This window comes from Capsella rubella, unplaced genomic scaffold, assembly GCF_000375325.1.
Source record: "Capsella rubella cultivar Monte Gargano unplaced genomic scaffold, Caprub1_0 scaffold_1, whole genome shotgun sequence".
Lineage (NCBI taxonomy): Eukaryota > Viridiplantae > Streptophyta > Magnoliopsida > Brassicales > Brassicaceae > Capsella > Capsella rubella.
Window position 1 is genome coordinate 14,667,235 of NW_006238923.1, and position 21,593 is coordinate 14,688,827.

Consider the following 21,593-nt stretch of genomic DNA (forward strand, 5'->3'; position numbering starts at 1 on the left):
CATCTTAATATTAATATTTATGTAGATAAGTTTACAGGAGATCTCCAGAAATAATCTGAGGAACTGCTTCAAGCAATTGAGGTTTATTCATATTTTCGTCTAACAATTCTTCAGATGTTTTATCTTACAATGCATTCTACTCACATGGCCATTTGCACGTTTTTAGGTAGGATCGTGTCGCACTATGTGTACGGTATACCGACTATTCTTGGTTCTATTATTCATGTAAAAATGCAACAAAAAACCATCAAGGAGGACGTCATTAAGCTGGAAGATGTTAAAAAAAACATGTACCAAGATTCTGGTGTGAGGTCTATAAAGATTACGCTAAAGGCGTCTCTCCAAAGTGAGTTTTTTTTAAAAAAAATGTTATTATTTTTTGATGAAAGTTGATGTATTTTATTTAGTATTCATATGTTTTATCATTATAATATTTTTAGGTTTTGGATTCACCTTAATGTCATGGACCATAGTGGTGAGACAAGAATTATGATGTTTAACAGTTTTGCTGAAGAAGTTGTTGGGACGGATGTAACTGAAATCATACCTAAAGGATCATTTGATATGGTATATTATTTAATAACATTATATTAAAAAAAAAATTCCGCATAATACATTACTAACTCAATGCTTATATAGTTTGACGATCCCACAGATTTGCCAGATCCCATCAAAGCTTTAGTTGGGAAATCATTTGTTTTCCTTCTTTGCATCGAGCCCAAACATATTCATGGTAAATGTGACATTTATAGGGTTGCACAAGTTTCTGATGGGAAAGTATCATTTGTCCATGAAATTTCCTTATCAGATACATATGTTGAGCAATCATCATTTTACTCGGCTGATCAGGTTAGTAGTTTTAAAATGTTAATTTATCAATAGTAATGTCATGATGCTATATATTATTAGTTTTTGTGTATATATTATCTCTTACATATATTTTATTTTTAGGGTTCTCTCATGATAAGTAATGGTGTAGAGACGTCTACAGTAGGTATCTCTACTTCCTCAACTCCATCATCAAAAAGAGATTCGAGTAACATGAAAGAAGGAGATGTCCAGTCATCAACATCCAAAAAACAATGTTCTAAGATGGGTGGACTAGATGATGTCAAGGTTGCTACAAAGGATGAGAAGGAAAAACATAAACTTGACTAATTATCAGTCTCAGTTTACAAACATTATAAGTTTTTTTTTAACTTTTTCTTTCAGAACTCTTTCTTTGGTTGGTTTAATTTATTTTGTTTGGATTATCGGTTGCTTTTATATATTTTGGTTGGTTTTTAATATTTGGAAATTATTTAAATTAATGGGTTTAAATGAAATAAAACCAAAAATGAAGGCCCAACATTAGCCCAAATTTAACCGTTGATTAGCTGATACAATTCTTATTAAAAATGGGTTCAAATAACATACAAAGGAAAAAACCAAGTTCCAATGAATACATCTCTTAAAAATTACCAAGTGATGAAAAAACATGAGGAAAAAAAATTGAAATTTTAAGTTATGTAGTGTACTTTTAATTTCTTTCTAAATCCTAATTGCTGAATACATCATTTTATGATATACTAGCTGTTGACCCGCGCTACGCGCGGGAAGTTTATATTTTTTTTTATATATTTTTTTTTTGGTTTTTTGTTTGCAACGTTTGTTTTGTTAGTTTTTTATTGCTATCATTTTTTGAAATTCTATTTTTTATATGAGCTTTTCTTAAGTTTATATTAGTTTAGTATTTGAAATGTTTATTTTTATTTGTGTAACTGTAAATTAGGCTTAATAGTAGGTTGTACAACCTTATATTTCATAAGCCTTCAATTCATGTAACCCTCAGTTATAAATTATCAAATTAAATAGCTCGCGGTATGTATGTATTTAAAAAATATAATTCTTATTTATAAATTGCTTATAAAATGCTGACATAGATATAATTCATTGCATTTCTTGTTAGCTCTCATATAATAGAGATATTAGATTGTGAATTGATTTTGAAGACATATATTAACTATTTTCTCTTTAATAATAGCCTTTAAAAAAATGTCGTTTTGTTGTGTGCATGTGAACAAAATTTGTCTTACTCACTCTTGACGCCTTGTCATTGTCACCATGTCATTTGACTCATGGTCATTGTTTCGAGAGATGTTAAACTTCGCTAATTTCACATAATTGAGGTTGACAACTTGAATTTTTTTGTGAGTTTAGGTTGGTATTTACATAGTAGCAAAGTTTGAGTATTAAAAACCTGTCAGGAAGAATGAATAAAAAAAGATGACACAAAAAAGATGAATTAAAAAAATGAATTTTCAAATAGTTTAATTTATTCATGTGCATTGTTATCTTTTCAAGTTTTAGAAATTTATTTTAACATGTTTGACTACAAGTCTACAATTATTTCGTCATTATTTACTATGCACTCATTGCCTTTCGACATCTACTTTATTTTCACTTTCTATATTAATTTTTAAAACATATTATAACTATTTTTTCTTTAATACTCGAATTTGGATTAAAAAGATTTAATTTCATTTATGAAATATCAAATTTGTTTTTTTCTCTTTGTGATTATGTTATAAAATAATATTTCACTTTTAATTTGATTTTTCATGTTTAAAAATTTATATATACTATTACATAAATGTTTTTTTATTCTACCATGAATTTAAAATTTACTTCCATTCTAAAATACAGCTACACATTTAAAAGTTGAATAATATTACTACCACTAATAAAAAATTATAATATTTTTTTCTTACTTTAACATTTCATTTATTTTATATAATTTTTATTTTTTATTTATATAAATTTGATATGAATTATAAATAACATAAATATGCATTAAATATATATTTTAAATATTTTTAGTGTAAAATTAAAAATGTTGCTTAGGTAGATGCTTAGGTGGCATCATGAGAAGAGAGAAAAAACTAACTTTATATATATAGATTACTATTATACTTACCAAATATTTAAAATATCATAAAAATAACTTTTATGCACACCCTTATCTATACTATTAAAAGGGGAGCACTTTTTATAAGTGTGATAAAATGAAAAAAAAAATATATAATCTTAAAAAACAAAAAAAATGTGATCCACTATATAGCCAAACACATTTAAAGACAGCAAAAATGTGATCCCAACCATGTAGCCAAACACATTTAAAGACAACAAAAAAAATTAAAAAATAAAAGAAAATAAAAAATATCCACTATATTTATGGAAATAATATTGATTTGGTTACCATAAAAATTGGATTATTAAATTCGAAATTGAAGATATCTAAATATATTTAAATTTGAGAATTTTTGAGAAATACCCCTTTTGGTGTACCCTTTTTAAAAATACCCCTCTTTTCTATTCATTTTCATAAATACCCTTTTTCAAATATGAAAAATTATAAACTTTTATATGGTTGATAAGGTACATCAAGATCATCATTACTACTGGGAGACTAAATCCAAATATTTAGAAGGTTTTAAAAGGTTCTAAACGGCATTTATATGATTTTTATAAGGTTTCATAAAAGGTTTACACAGTTTTTGTAAGCCTTTTATATGATTTTTAAAAGGTATTTATACGGTACTTATGAAATATATATATAAATGTATACACATGTAAAGATAATTTGTGTCTATAAATATAAGTTTATACATATTTTTTGATAAATTTCAATTTTTATTGTGACTTTTTGATAAAACTAGAAAGAGGGGTATTTTTAAAAAGTGGTATTAGGAAAGGGTATTTTTGAAATTCCCCCATTAAATTTAGTGTATTTTGTAATATTTTCAAAAATAATAATTTATATTTAAAAAAATCTAACAAAATGATCAAATATATTAGAAAATGTAATATGATATTTTATGAAAAATAAAAATAAAAATAATTTTTAATAAAATCTTATAAAATGATCAAATATATTAGAAAATAAATATGATATTTTATGAAAAATAAAAAGAAAAATACTTTTGTTAGATTAGGAAGAAGCGACTAATAAAATTGTACAAAGCACTAAATGTGGAGAAATATAAAACATAAATAATTATATCATTAAATTTTCAAAAATTATATAATCTTAAAAAACAATTACATTTTATGTATCCCAAATCTATAGTCAAATCTCCTTAAAAACATATCTGTCCGATGTTTTTTTTTTAAAATACGGATCTTTAAATCGTCAAAATCTTCTGTTTCGATCTTTCCAATTAATTTCCAGCATATTATATTTTTTTCAAAACACTAAATATAAGGAAAAATTTATTAATAAAATAATCTCCATTAATTAGCATATATATAACAGCTCAATCAATAAAATATTAACTATATTTGAGATCTTTTAAATATATAGCAATATTAAAATTCAGAATCTGAATCTTAACAAATATGATTTTAAATACTAACTATATTTTGATTCTAAAATATAAATTCATATCCATGTTTACTTACCAAATGTGCACACAATATTAATTACTACCACCTAAAAATAGACATTTCTAATAGAAAAAACGTAAATATAAGAATAAAAAGACAATTACGAATGCAATTAAAGAACACTACTCCCTCCGTTTCATTTTAAGTGATGTTTTCAATTTTCTATGCATATCTTTAATCTATTTAATAAATTTTGACCAATCATATTATACATCATATTTTCTTATTGGAATTTTTATGAAAAAAAAATATATGTTTTCTTCATCTGTGTGAAATAACCTTAAACATCACTTAAAATGAAACAGGGTGAGTAGTCAATTAGTCCATATATATATAATCGTAATTAGGTTTAGCTTAAAAATAGTACTGTATATAGTTTCATACTTACAATCGTTAATAAATTTTTCAATAGTTTTCTATCTTTCTAATTTTTAAATTATAAACTTTTTAGACAATCTCCTATTTGTGATTCTCAATTAATATTGTAGATGAATATATATCATTTAAAACATATTTTAAAAATTTTTATACTTCAGTTTCTATAACTTATTTTAACAAGTTTAAAATATAAATATGAACTTACTAAAGAAACCTCAAGTCATTTTAAATTATACTTTGGATACACCCCCTAAATTCGATTTCAATTTTCAAATATCAAATAACAAGTATGATACATGAACATGAATTTGAATTGTTAAATTCACTTTTGACTTTCCAATTTTATTTCATATATCAGAACATGAAATAACTGGTATAGGTAATTTGATACATAAAAATATCATCTAAACTATTCATGATAGAATATGGGACAAAAATTTAGCTAACGCAAATTCAAGAAGAACATATGCGGACATACTATTTACTAATGTGGATTACAGGAAATCTGTTTTTTGCAGGTCAAATTATTTTAATCTATATTGAGTTAAAAATATTTTTAGTGTTGAGCATGCATAGGAACGTGTTTGACCCATTGACATATATATTTAGGCCATCCGAGGACAAATTTTTTAATTTATTTTCATTGTTTAAATCATGTTTGTAGCTCACCGTTCACATTCAATCTGGATCCGCTATCATGTCGATCTGACATTCACAAAGTTCATGAAAGAAAACCAATATTAGTTTATGTTATAAACGCTATAGAGAATAAATATATCTACAAATGAAACCCCACATTTACGTGTAAGTTTAAATCGTTAACTTATTTTCTTATATGTTCGAAAAAATATACCATCTTAAATGAGTAAATTATTATTAAAATAGTTATGAGATGGAAAAACATGAGTACATGATATATTAGGACGCACAGATCATGGTTTCTTTCCCGAAATATACAAACCACATTTTTTTACTATTTGTTTTAGTGTACATCCGTCCAAAACAAAATTGTTTCGTTCTTTTTCGTTAGAGTGATTTAAAAACAAATCAAGTATTGAACGGGTACGGGTTTAGACTATATATGTTAATACAATTCCTAATAGTTACGTTTACAAACATACACTGTAGGTACGCAATATATTTCAAAATTTAATAATAAATTTCATTTTGAAAATCAATCCCGCACGTAAGTGCGGGTCCGAATCTAGTATATATTTATCAGACATCTCATAGATCATTGAAAGAATAAAACTGATATATACTTATCTTACATATATATACCAAAATGTCAACATTTATACAGAAGCTAAAGTCTATGATGTGAATGATATGGTAACCAGAAGCTAAAGTCTATGATCTCAGTTGACTCTTAAATATTTTAATATTGCGAAAAGGCATTATTCTTTTCCTATTAACCATCGGAACGATACATATCAAAAGTCGCATATATTCACTATATTGAAAACCTTCTTTTTCCGACTTCCATTTAACATAACCTCAAAGAAGACGAAACAATTCTGTTAAGGATCAATCAAACATCAATCACGAATATCACGGTCTCAATCAATCTTCTATATATGTTAAGTATATATTGTAATTAGAACTCTCTAGAATACTTCTGCTGTATATATACCTTGTGAATCTTATCAATACAAATAATCCTTTCATAGTACAATCTATCTCTCTCTATATGGTATCAAGAGCCAATCGATACCTAAACCTAAAACACAGCCGCCAACTTCTTCTTCTCTGTTTTCTTCTTTGCTCGTTTTTTTCTTCTCTGCTCATGTCTACCACCACCTCTGAAACTCTCGCCTTCAATGGTGCTTCCCTTGTTCACATCAACATGGCCAATGTAACAAAGCTCACTGCTTCCAACTACATCATGTGGAGTCGCCAAGTCCATGCTCTTATCAAAGGGTATGGTCTCGCTCATCATCTCGACGAAACCGCCGAGATCCCTGCCAACCAAATCACTGACAATGTTGCCTCCCCAAATCCTGCTTTTGAAGTCTGGAGCCGACAAGATCAGCTGATCTACAGTGCAGTCATTGGTGTGCTCTCTCTCGCTGTGCAACCAATGGTGTCGCGTGCTACAACTGCTGCTGAAGTTTGGAAGACGCTTGCTAGTACCTATGCTAAGCCAAGTCGTGGCCACATCAAACAACTTCAGCATCAAGTCAAGCAATGGAGAAAAGGTTCTCGTACCATTGACGAGTATGTTCTTGGTCTCACAAATCGTTTTGATCAACTCGCTTTGCTTGGGAAAGTTATTGACCATGAAGATCAGGTCGATTTCATTCTTGGTGGTCTCTCTGACGACTACAAGACCATTGTTGATCAGTTGGAAGGTCGTGATGTTGCCCCAAGCCTCACTGAGATTCATGAGCGGCTGCTCAACCATGAAGCCCGACTCATCAATGTTCATGCGCCGGCAACCTTCCCCTTCACGGCGAACTATGTCAACAAAAACAAAAACAACTCCAAGAACAACCAGAACTAGACACAACAATGGACGCCACAATCATCTCCTCGCGGTCCGGACATACGCACACCACGACCATACCTTGGCAAATGTCAAATTTGTGGGACTTAAGGTTACTCTGCGAAACGATGCCACCAGCTCCAAGCTTATGCCCGTCAGCCTACGCATCCTGCCTTGCTTCCTACTCCCCCGTATCCTCCAACGACATGGCTTCCCAGAGCTAACATCGCCACTGCTGCATCTTCCGGTCTCAGCTACAATCCTTGGGTGTTCGATACCGGAGCCACTCACCATATTACATCCGATTTAAACAATCTCTCTTCTCACCAGCCTTACAATGGTGGTGAGGAAGATCTGATTGGAGATGGCTCGGGCTTACGTATTGCTCAAACTGGTTCTGCTTCTCTTCCCTCCTCATCTAAGACTTTAACTTTCAATGATGTGCTTTATGTTCCTGAAATAAAGAAAAATCTGATTTCGGTTTATCGTTTATGCAACGCTAACCGTGTTTCGGTTGAATTTTCCCCGGCTCATTTCAGGTGAAGGATCTCAAAACGGGGGTCCGGTTACTCCAAGGGCGGACTAAAGCGGAACTGTATGAGTGGCCTATTCCCTCACCATCCATCACCTCCACCTCTCCTAAACCAACCTTACAAGATTGGCATTCTCGATTAGGCCACCCATCACTACGTATTCTCCTAACAATTATTTCAAAATTTTCCTTACCTTTTTCTTCTTCAAAAATAATCTCTCTATGCAGAGACTGCTCTATTAATAAAAGTCATAAGTTACCTTTCTCAGAAACATCAATTTCTTCCTCTCGTCCCCTTGAAATTCTCTTTTCTGATGTATGGACCTCTCCCATTCTCTCAATCGATAACTACAAATACTACCTCATCATTGTTGATCATCACACACACTACACTTGGTTTTATCCACTTCGTTTAAAATCTCATGTCCGAGAAACCTTTATTCGATTCAAAGCACTCGTTGAAAACAAGTTCCAAACCAAAATTGGAACCTTATTCTCAGACAATGGTGGTGAATATATTGCCCTTCGAGATTTTTTTATCCACCAATGGCATTACTCATCTCACTACTCTCCCACATACACTAGAACACAATGGTCTCGCCGAAAGACATCATCGACACATTGTCGAAACCGGCTTATCTCTTCTCTCCCACGCCTCAATTCCAAACACATATTGGTCTTATGTTCTTTCCGCAGCTGTTTATCTCATTAACCGAATGCCAATCCCAACTCTTTCTCTTCCTTCTCCTTATCAACTTCTTTTTCAAACCAATCCCAACTACAATAAGCTCAAAACCTTTGGCTGTCTCTGTTTTCCATGGCTTCGTCCATACAACTCAACCAAACTTGAACCAAAATCATTGCCGTGTGTGTTTCTTGGGTATTCCTTAACTCAAAGTGCCTACCTCTGCCTCCATCCTCCCACAAACCGAATTTATGTTTCTCGTCATGTTCGTTTTAACGAAATAGTGTTTCCGTTTTTCACTTCCTCATCAACAGTCACTGAATCTTCTTCAAACACCACTGAAATTTTTTCTTCTCCTCCAGCTCAACTAGTGCCACTCGTACAGACTCCTCCGTTGCCTCTGCCCGCCTCACCTCTGGGTTTTGATCCGTCACCGTCCATGTCGTCGGCAAATTCAACTGAATCGAGCTCGCCTTCCACGAGACAAGAATCATATCATCTTTCACGTGCCTCTCTGGAACATAGCACACACTCGGCCCATACAAATGTCTCGGCCCATTCAGATGCTTCGGCCCACACCACAAATAATACTAATACGGCCCATTCTGCAGCAGCTTCTGAATCCACACAAGGCTCGACCCGTTCAAATAGCTCTTCCTCTTCACGACAGTCTGAGCCCTCGCCGACACAAAACCCAGCTCCGGTGCTGATTCTCCCTCCGCCTCCTCCGCACTCGATGACGACTCGATCTAAGTCCGACATTGTCAAACCAAACGCCAAGTACTCCCTTGCTGCAACTCTTGCTGCATCCGACTTAGAACCTCGCACTGTTACTCAAGCTCTCAAAGACGATCGCTGGCGTAACTCCATGTCCGATGAATTCAACGCGCAGATCATCAATCATACATGGAATTTAGTTCCACCTCCACTTGCGACAGTCAACGTCATTGGTTGCCAATGGGTATATCAAACAAAGTTCAATGCGAATGGGTCTGTCAACAAATACAAGTCACGCCTAGTTGCTAAAGGCTACAATCAACAGGCTGACCTTGACTACAATGAGACTTTCAGCCCCGTCATCAAGTCCACTACAATCCGTTTGGTCCTTGACATTGCGGTTAAGAGAGATTGGCCAGTTCGACAGTTGGATGTTAACAACGCTTTTCTTCAGTGAACTCTCACTGAAGACGTTTATATGTCTCAACCTCCTGGCTTCATCGATAAAGATAGACCCAACTATGTCTGTCATCTCAAGAAAGCGTTATACAGACTCAAAAAAGCTCCAAGGACGTGGTACATGGAACTGAAAAACTACTTGTTGTCCGTTGGTTTCACAAACTCATTAGCAGACACCTCTCTGTTCATTTTGAAGAAAGGTAATTCGATGTCTATATGCTAATCTATGTTGACGATATTCTTGTTACTGGCAGTGACAATGCTAGCATTCAAGAAACGTTTTTTGCTCTTGCAAAGAGATTCTCTGTCAAAGATCATGAGGAATTATCATACTTTCTTGTCATTGAAGCAAAACATGTTCCAACTGGTCTTCACCTATCTCAACGCCGATATATTCTTGATCTCCTCTCACGCCACAACATGCTTCACGCCAAACCAGTAGGTACACCTATGATTGCATCTCCCAAGTTGTCATTGCGATCGGGTCAGCAGCTACCAGATGCCACTGAATTTCATTGGATCATTGCCAGTCTTCAGTACTTAGCATTTACACGTCCAGACATCTCTTATGCTGTCAACCGTCTCTCCCAATTCATGCACTCTCCAACAACGGATCACTGGCAAGCAGCGAAAAGAGGTCTACGCTATTTGGCGTGTACACCGACGCATGGCATCTTTCTTAGTCGAAACACGCCGCTCTCTCTTCATGCATACTCTGACTTGGATTGGGCTGGAGACACTGACGACTTTGTCTCCACCAATGCATACATTGTTTATCTTGGCAGGAATCTAATCTCCTGGTCTTCCAAAAAGCAAAAAGGTGTTGCCCGTTCCTCAACCGAAGCTGAATATCGGGCAGTAGCCAACACCTCCTCTGAACTTTCCTGGATTCGTTCCTTGCTCACAGAACTCGGCATTCCCATTTCATCACCACCGGTCATCTACTGCGACAATATCAGAGCAATGTATCTCTGCGCCAACCCGGTATTTCATTCCTGCATGAAACACATCGCATTGGACTACCACTTCATCCGCAATCAAATGCAAGCTGGCGAACTTCGTGTTAAACACATCTCTACCAAGGACCAGCTAGCTGACGCTCTCACAAAACCACTCTCTCGTTGCACATTCACACATCTAACAAGCAAGATTGGAATTTCGAAGAACCCTCCATCTTGAGGTGGCATGTTAAGGATCAATCAAACATCAATCACGGATATCACGTCTCAATCAATCTTCTATATATGTTAAGTATATATTGTAATTAGAACTCTCTAGGATACTTCTGCTGTATATATACCTTATGAATGTTATCAATACAAATAATCCTTTCATAGTACAATCTATCTCTCTATAAATTCTACCCTAACTCCAACTTAAATTTTATCTTACAAAACCAAACTCATGTCAACCATGAAGATCGATGCAGTACCTGATTTAACCCCAAGAAGTAGCGGTTCCATCATAAGGGTCAAGGTTTTAAGTACTCATGCCAATTTATTTATGAAGAGGGTTATGGTACTCGCTGATGTAAAGGTAATTCACTTTCTTAAATTCACATTTAAATTTATATTTGTAGATTACTTAGTCAACTAGGTTAAATTAAGAAAAGGAACCATTTTTGTAGGGTGATAGAATAGAGTTAACGATTCCTCATTGTTTGAAGAATCCTGAAATACCACGACACGTCTATGATGGTGAGTGGTATGTTATAAGGGACTTCAAAGTCATCCCTGCTATTCTTAAAGAGAGGAATACAAATCATCTGTACCAGATAAAGTTAACAGAGAAGACTGACATGATGGAGATTAGTCCATATTCACTTAAGAAGTTTTATAGGTCTGAAGATTTCCACCATGTGGCTAGAGAGTTGCTTCCATCTAACAACTCTTACGGTTAGTAATTTTTACTTTTATTTATTTCCATAGAACAAATATATAATCTTACAACTATATAATCCTTACAGTTAATACCACTTAGTCGTAAGATTGGATTTTGGGTTTATGTTAGATTTATATAACATGCATTGTTGGTGTTGGTCAAGTTAAAGAAGAGGATTTTACTGACAGTAAAAATGGGACAACTTCAAGGATCAATGGATTAGTAATCAAATTGATCAATGGGAGGTTAGTTTTGTAGTAACTTATTTACCATATGTATTATAAATTTAGGGATGACTTGGTGTCGAGAACGTAAAAAAATCCAAAATGTTTGGTTTATAAGCCGGATTACAATTAATTGTGACACGTAGGTTTCATGATATATAGTGGTATATGCGGAGAGATTTAATAGAATTGATTGGCCAATTGTCACCAAATTACACTTATATTTTTGGTTATGAGTCATAAGAAAACTCCACAATTAAGCGTGTTAATCATGGAGTAGCTAGGATGAAAAACTTTTCTATTTCTATCTAAATATTAACAAAATTATATATGACATGTGGCAACATCTTATGTTTTATTTGATATACTAGGTAGTAACCCGTGCCACGGCACGGGCGATTCGGTGAAGTTAATTTATGTGTTTATGTATTGTATTTTGAATATTTTGTATGTTTGAGATTTCCTAAAAATACCTCAGTCTAACTTACACTAAAAATGTCATTCAGACGGTAAACCCTCGGTCCATTGGACTCAAACTCTCTGGCAATGCTGTAGCACGGATTGTATGGACGTGGTTAAAAATTCATCTAACCTTTTCAAATATATAAAGAAACGTTCTAATAGTTAAAATTTAAAATTTACAATAGGGTTTTACAAAAGCTAAACAAAAACTTAGTTACATAGATTGGACATAAATACATTATATACAATACATACAAAAATAAAATTGCTGAATAGTGTAGACATTCAATATAGCACTGGCTATGCAATTGATGAAGAATTTGATGACCTTGCTTATTTGTCCTGGTTATTTTTGAAATAATATCTTGCAGCTATATCGGATCTGAGATATAATTTCGATATCAAGTGCAAACTTTTTACAAAATAGTAAATTACTTATGCGTTAAAAAGTAAATACTCACATTGACTTATGGTTTCTGAGTGAACCATTGCTTGTCACCGAATATATCCTAGTTGCTCCAATTCCATTTCCAGTATCATTTGTAATGCATGGAATACCTACATGGTTCAAAAACTGATTGATTAAGATATATAATGTATTATAATACATACATAGTTTCAAATCTACGACATTTATATATTTACTACCTATTTATTGGAGCTGCAAAATTCAAGTGAAAACAATAGTTACTTACCTCGGTATTTAGAAACTCTCTAGAACCGCAAAACACAGAACAAAGGATCTGATTTATATGTGAGATGGTATCCATTTAACTCCCAATAACGTATAAAATACTCAGCAAACTCTCCAAATAAATGACAAAGAAGTAATTCATTCCGGCATAGAGATGTATCTGTGTAAGAGATTATCACATAAGTCAAGTAAAACATTATGAACTTCTTAGGTAAAATTTTAGACATTTCTAACTAACCTCCCATTTATCATTTTGAAAACTAAACCAGTGATATTAGAAGTATGTCCATAGACATTGACAACAAAATCTCGATGATTAACTTCACCCATGTGAACTATACAGTCATAGAAATCTATCAAAGAGGACAAATTAATTAATCATTTTACTATGTTAAATATGACATCTTAAAATTTGTAGAATCTGAAACAAAACGTATGGGTAACAAAAACATACCGTATGAGTTGTTTGACGCTAGCAACTCTTTAACCACATGGGTGAAATCTTAAAACCTTAAAAAGGGTTTGTCTTCACGTGGTAGATCCCACATCATTTGAGTCTTGGTTATGGTCTTGATTTGATAACGATGGTTGGTGTTTCTCTGTCTCAACACATCTATACTATTAAAGCTGAAGTATCCATTTGTTTTACACTAATGTTTTCAAATGAAATAAAATACATTCTTAATCGGGTTTACACGCGGATCTTTAAAATTAATGGATCTACTAATCGGGTTTAATTATTAAATCACAGTCGTTAATCTGAAGATAAAATCTTAAGCGTTCATTTTTAAAGATTTGATTAACAACATTCAATATTATCTTACCTAAATTTAATCCGAATGGCTACATTTTAGGGAATAAAAATCCCTAAGTTTTAGCTTTAATTGTATTTTATTAATAATATGGTAATCATTAAATATGTTAATCAAATCGAGATCCTAATAATTCTATAACAAAATAACTTTTAATTGTATGTAAATTATAGCTTAAAAATCAAGATCCTAATATTTCTATAACAAAATATGACATTTAATTCTATACAAATTAAAAAAAATATAAAGCATATTATTAGCATATTCTTTAACTACTTTCTAAATTCTAATAGAAACAAAATCACAATCTTAATATTTTTAAACACTTGCTCACCAAGATTATCTCTACTCATGCACATCATATCTTGGAATCTCTTCAAAACACTATAAATACTTCTCATTCACAACACCTAATCACACCAATTCGATAAACACAAACAAAAAGATATTCAAAATCTTGTATTAGCGTAGCAATTTTACTGTTCTTTATCAACATAAAGTTTTTTTTATCAACTGTTTAGAGTTTTTATTCTAATATTTTCTTTTTTGATTGTTTTGAAATAATTATAAACATTGTCCAGTTTGTATAAAATATGTTCATTTTTAGTTTGTATGAACAATGTCAAGTTTGTATATACATTGATAAAGATGTATTTCTATTCACAATCATAGCTCTACAACTATAAACATAATTTTCCCATTAACTCCATCTCTCCCTGTAAATAAATGCATTTATGATTAGGTACACAAAGTCTCATTAGTCACATTTTCAGAAAAATATTTTAAAAAAAATATCAAACCTATTTTATTTTTGCTTATCAAATTTTGAATATACGTGAAACTAAAACTATAAATATTACATTTTATAATAATTTTAGAAAGATATTATGAAAAGTACAATAATATCAAAATTCACAATCTATATTCATAAATTTTTTTATTTTATTTTGAACATACAACAACCAAATCTATATTCGTAAAATTCTTTATTTTATTTTGAAAATAGTAAAAATTGCAACAAAAAAAAACAATTTCTCACGGGTTTACAATAACCAAATTTAGTTATATTTATTTCTGTTTGAAAAATAATAAAAATGTTATAATTTATAAAAATAATTAAGATTCTATATTTTACTTCCAATTCATATAGATTTTGTAAACAAAAATCTGACCAGTTCATAAGGTCACGGGTTAATGCCAGTTTTTTTTTTTGTTTTTAAGATTACCAGTTATCAGCATTAAACTCAAATCGTAAAAGTATCCAATGTTCGGATCGTAAATTAATCAGTCGAACCGACCAGACATGTCCAAAACTGAAAACATCTTATTTGCTAAACACTTACAATATGAAAAATAAACACTATCTTAGATAAGAACAATTTAAAAGAAATACAATTTTATTAACGCTTCGAGAAAACGTCATCCGTGCGATAGCACGGGCTATCCTCTAGTGAGTGATTAATTTGAAGTCACAGATGTCTAACTAGTCTCCATCACATATGTCTCTAATAATATCAGGGTTTTTCAGATCATAAGGTATAGTCATTTCGATTATATCCCCCTATCATCAAAACTGGAGTTACATCTCTTTTCCATTTCCATTCAAGAGTTTTTATGTGTTTCCAGTAAAGGGGATACCTATCACATCGATAGGATTATAAATCCAATATTAGTTCAACCTACAATTAATCTCGGAAGAAAGGACTCACTGCGCCAAGATCACTAATTAATCAAAAATCCTTTCATTCTCTTATGAAAATTAAAGAAATAATATTTTCATACAATATCTTAATTGATTCCAGTAAATACTTAAACCTAGTGGCCGATTGGTTGTGTTCTTTCAAGGCTTTAAAATTAATTAAAGTCTCTACAGCAATTATTTTGCCAATCAAAGATTTTGGCTTTTATTTTTTTTAAAGTATTGAAAGCCACTTTTATTGTTTCCTTCTTGGTTATCTCATCTTTTTAAAAGCGTCAAAAACCTGACTTTAAAATCTAAACAATTAAAAATTATTTATTTTTTCACATCCCCATTACATTTAAAACATTCTAAAAGTTTATAAATATATTTGATAAATTTAATTTTTACAAATTAATTATTCTCATTTTTTCTTGTTCTTTTAAGATCCATTTCAATAATAATCATTTTTATTTTCATGATGATGATGATGTAAAATAGTTATGAAATATATGTTTATATGTTTATATAGGGAGTAACATTCAAAACAATGCATTAATTAATGTTTAACAGATTGCTTATATAGAAAAAACATTTGAAATAGTTTTAAAACACCATTATTATTTGATATAATTATCTATTAAGAATCAATCACCAAAAACAAAAACAAAACAGACAATTATTGTTAGCAAAATTTTATATGGACTAATGGTATTATTATTATCTTTTAATTTATTGTTCAAATGTATTGTTAGCCAAAATTAGTCATTAAATTGCCATATAAATTCATTTCTAACGTAATTTATATTTATTATTAATATAAAATAATAATAATAAAAATAACAGCCACAGCTTTAAAAGTTGTGCATTACCAATCAGATTTAAACAGTAAGAGTTTCTACAGCCAAAGCATCTACAGCCAAGTAAGAGTTTCTACGGCCAAAACATCTACAGCCAAATTCCCTGCAGCTAAAATTTTAAAGTCAAAGTCTTTACAGCCAAAAGTAACGGTCGTTACCAATCAGGGCCCTAATTCCAATAAAATAAACAAAAAACAGCTGTATTTGTAGATAAAATATTTTACAAATCTACCTTCTTGTCAGCCAGAATAATTACCATCTTCTTCATGTCATCACAAGTTATTCAAGTACTCAAAACCTTAACCCTTATCCCCCAATCGTTCCTTTTTGGAATTAGATCGGAGACATAAACTCTTGGCATGGTTGTATAGTACTAACTTCGAACAGATAAAGAGTTTGAAGATTATATTGTTTAAAGATGTTTTGTTTCAGGAAATTTATGTTAATGGAAGTACATAAAAGAAGATCATCCTTTTTTTATGTTTTAAGTTAATTGAATTAGATAAAACTAAAAAGTTGAGAGGAAAATCATTTCATAATTGGAAAACGGCAATTACGTTTATCGATACAGTATATAGCTAATAATTTATCTTAGGCTCAATTATAGTTATTTGAATTGTCATATATCAACCATGTATTTTGTTAGTTTCGTAAATTATTAATTATTGGTCCAATTAGTATTTTATAGTGGCCCAATTAGTATTTATTGGCATATTGGATGCCCATTTAGAATCTATACATTATTAATATATAGGTAGTCCATTTAGGATTTATAAAATAAGTTTACAGGCCTTGTGTGTTGAACACTTCAGTTTAACGTAAAGTTTATATAGGGCCATCTATATTTTAAAGGGACAAAAACTCATATTTTGGTTATTTAGAGGCCCATACTTTTTTTAACCTTAAAATTACTCATGCATTGTAAAATTCACACATTGGCTCATTTCTCAATGAACACTTAGGGTTTGGGATCAATTATAGGTATTTGCATTGTCATATCTTAACCATGTATTTTGTTAGTTTCGAAAATGATTACATATATAGAAGCCCAATTACTATTTATTGGCATATTGGATGCCCAATTAGAATCTATAAATGATTAATATATACGTAGCCCATTTAGGATTGATAAAATAAGTTGATAGGCCTTGTGCGTTGAACACTTCAGTTGAACAAGTTAATATATAGGGTCATGAATATCTTAAAGGGAACAAAACTCATATTTTGGTTCTTTACATGCCCATAATTTTGTTAACATGGGAAAATCTTTACATTTGCTCATGCAATATATTTCCAGTCTCTATATAACAAACATGAATTAAAATTCATTACAAAGGAACATCATCGTAAATATAAATATGTGTGATTTCGTTTTTCTCATCAATTTTCGTTAAATCATTTATGTTGTGTTTCATTAATAAATTGCAACTACATTACATAGATAAAGCCAGGTTATATAAATATATTAACATTAACCTTGTTATGCAATATTTTTTACAACCATAGGTAATATATAAAAGAAATCGTTTGGTATATAATTAGCAAACCCAAAAAAAAATTCACAAAAGAAGAACGACTTTGGATCTTGATTATTCGTTCCCTGGCTTCATCTTCATTCTTGATTTCTAGAATAATGCCGAGCAGCGAACTCGGAACTGTCAATTCACGATTCACAATATAAGAGAACTTACATAGTACGATGACTTTGGAGACCTTCTTCTTGAACATTTAGGTAAATCCTAGTTGCTCCACTACCAATATGTGTATCACTGGTAATGCAAGGGACTCCTACATTGTTCATGAGCAGATATTAAAAATTGTAGTCATTTAAAAACCTTAACAATTGCCGAAATTAACTAAACAAAAGATACAAAACTTACCTTCATACTTAGACACTCACCAGAAACGAAAGATACAAAACACAAGATCCGTTTTGTATGTCAGATGGTACCCACCTTCTTGCCAAAGGTTATTGAAGTATTGAACAGCACCGCCAATCATATGGCATAGTAGTTGTTCATTCCTGCAAAGATGAAACATGTTAACTAAGACTTCAAATTGAAGGAATTTGTTATAGTAAATCAAAACTAAATTCAAAGCTTTGAGAAAATAAACTAACTTCTATTATTAGTTTCGAGAACAATAAAATATATTGTTTTAAAAAAAATTCCAACTATCTAAGCAAAATTTTCAACTTAATATATCACAGAATTTGTTTCAATTCAACTGTTCTTGTTGTTATTATCAATACAATTTTGTTTTTTATATGTTGTCAATAATAATGAATCATGCACCATGACAATAACTCTTTTTTATTTATTTATTTTTTGTCAACGGCTTACTAACAAATCAGCTTAAACCATGACAATAGTAGAAGCCCCCTTGGTCCAATGGTGTTGATCTAGGGTTTAGTAATGCTTCTACACCAGGAGGTCTGGGGTTCGAGCCCCAGATAGCGCGATTTATTAACTATTTCTGCAGATTAATGGAGATAAGTCTACAAGAGATCTCTAGTGATGCGCCATGATTCTAGCTATTGAAACAGAAGAAGGTGTCCAAGCGCAGTATGGAGAGGAAGGTGTTCAAGATCAGCATGGAGTGTCGTTAATAGTGAATCTAATAGGGTTGGCAGAAATTGCCCATGGTAGATCTATCTTTGTAACAGTTCTAATAATATGCAATAATTAATAAATCTAAAAATGAGGAAAAAACCATGACAATAACACTTTGACTTAACTTTAATAGAAAGCTGTTATTCATTATTATTTTTACAAAATATTTAGAATGATAAATCTTTAAAATCATAAGTTATCTAACAACTTTGTAAAATTTCAATATTTAATTATTACTAATTTAGTTTATAAAATATAGATATTTTGGTTGATTATTATTATTAAATTTTACATATTTAAAATAGTTTATAAATTAAAAAAGGATATTTTCAAAATGCAAACTAAATAAAAAGGAGTATTTTCCCAAATTTACTCGATATTTTCCGATTCCTTCATCTCTAATAAGAGCGAAAACCCTAAAAATCAGAATAACCAAAGACACTCTGATTCTCTTCTCCCACAAAAAATCTAACCTAAGTTCTTAAATATTGCCATGAAAAATCGGGTAACAGATCTCCTAATGAACATCTTCTCTCGAGCTCCTGCAAAATCCATACCTAAGTTCCGTTGCGTATCAAAACTCTGGGATCCATACTTAACCATCCTGACTTCACCCAATTTTACTTGACCACACGTCCACCTCTACTCTTCTTCACCTTAGAAGATAATGGCAAGCTCTTCTTCTTCTCTTCACCACACCCACCACATGAGAACGTCTCCTCTCTTGTACCCTTACGCTACCAAGTTCACCAGAAGACGACTCCAACTATTCAAATATCTTATGTTACTTCACCACTTCGTGGATTCATCTGTCATCGTGATTGTGAAAGTCAGGATGCATTAGTTGTATGTAACCCTGCCACAGGAGAGTTCTTACGCGTACCTAAAGTGAGTTTAAAGAGTAACTATACCATGACAAGACCTTACTTAGGGTTTGATCCAATCGAGAAACAGTTGAAAGTGTTGTGCATTAAGTCCGCTGATAATATCTCGTATCGGTGTGATGAGCATCAAGTTTTGACATTGGCTGAGAACGGAAAACCTTCGTGGAGAACGGTACAATGCGAACCGCATTATCCTATCTCTGATGGAATATGTATTGATGGTTCTTTATATTATGCAGCTGGGTTTACTATGCGGACAAGGGTTAATATAACAGTTTGCTTTGATGTTACGTCTGAGAAGTTTAGCTTTATCAACATAGGTGAAAGCGTTTTGACTAGAGATGAGAGCATTTTGATGATTAATTCTTGTACTTTGATCAACTACAAGGGTAAATTAGGTGCGCTTCGGTTTACATCTTTCTCTCCGAAAAGTTTCGAGTTATTGGTTCTACAAGATGCTGAGAAAGGTTTATGGTCTAGAGATGTTTACACATTGCCTATATTACTGAAAAACATAGAATGGAGAACACAGTTAGTTATTGTTGGTATGACTGGTGGAGGTGAAGTTGTCTTGGCACCGGCTTGTCTGATTGATGGGTTATTTTACGTTTATTACTTCAACCTTGAGTGCATTTTACGACACTAACAAAATTTCAGACACGGATGTTACAATTCTCCCCCACTAACATAGATTCATTCTCGAATCTAGCATCACCGTTCAACTACTTGAAAAACAAACGACCGCTACACGGTCCAACAATCCTTGACCCAACCCGGCCAATACACCTAAATCCTGAGGTGGAACTAATCATCAACCTCCAAGGTCTCCATCTAGTCTCTATGCACGGCCTCCGCGTAATAGACCTCACATGCTCACAACTCCTCTCTCTCCAGTCGCAACCTAGAGTCACACTGCTCTCACTCTCAGACCATAGTCTTTGAGTCATACCATTTCACTCTCGGGTCGTCACCCTCGAGCACTCCTGGTATCTGGGGAACTAATCATCTCCTATGAGAACTAATCATCTCATATGCTACTCTTAGGTCGCAACCTTCGAGTCAGCGGTACACCTGGGGAACTAATCATCCCCTCCAGGGAACTAATCATCCCCTCCAGGGAACTAATCATCCCCTCAAGAGAACTAATCATCTCTCGTGAGCAATTATCTAAACGTCTACCAGCATCTCCTTACCAGAACTACCTCTCATGGCCTCTGTACAACACCGCAATGTCATATCCGCCACCCACATTCCCTCAGTGGGATATCTTCTCGACCCTGACCCTCTTCTCATGTCAGCTTTTAAACACCCCACTCTTCAGGGTGTTTACACATACTTTCCTAAAATAGACAAGTCTTAACTATTCATAAAACTTTCTTATTTAGGAAACTTTTCTACGCACTCTTATGAACTCCAAAATCATAAGAAAAATTCATCTTATTAATTCTCCAAAATGTTATAATGTTACAAGACCAACAAAATACATAATGAGAAAATAAGAACTACAACAATATCTGAAATTGGAACCTAGAATGATAAGCTTATTCCTCGGCTTGCTTCTCAAACCACTTCCTGAATCTAACTTTCATTCTCGCCTCAGGTTCCCAAGTCTCCTCCAGAATCCTATCACAGTCCCACTGGACTCTCATCAAAGGAATCTTCTTACGCCAAAGTTCCTTAACCCTCCTCTCGAGAACCTTAGCCAACACCTCATCATCCTTATGCAAGCTGATAAGTCTGTATTTCATCACTTTTTGAGCATGTATTCATCATCTTTTCAGCATCATTCACTTATTGATTCACAC

General features: G+C 32.3%; 1 pseudogene; it reads left to right on the top strand.

The window, feature by feature from the left end:
* The first annotated feature begins 18,815 nt into the window (after positions 1-18,815).
* Positions 18,816-20,434, top strand: LOC17897966 (annotated as a pseudogene).
* The last annotated feature ends 1,159 nt before the right edge of the window (positions 20,435-21,593 follow it).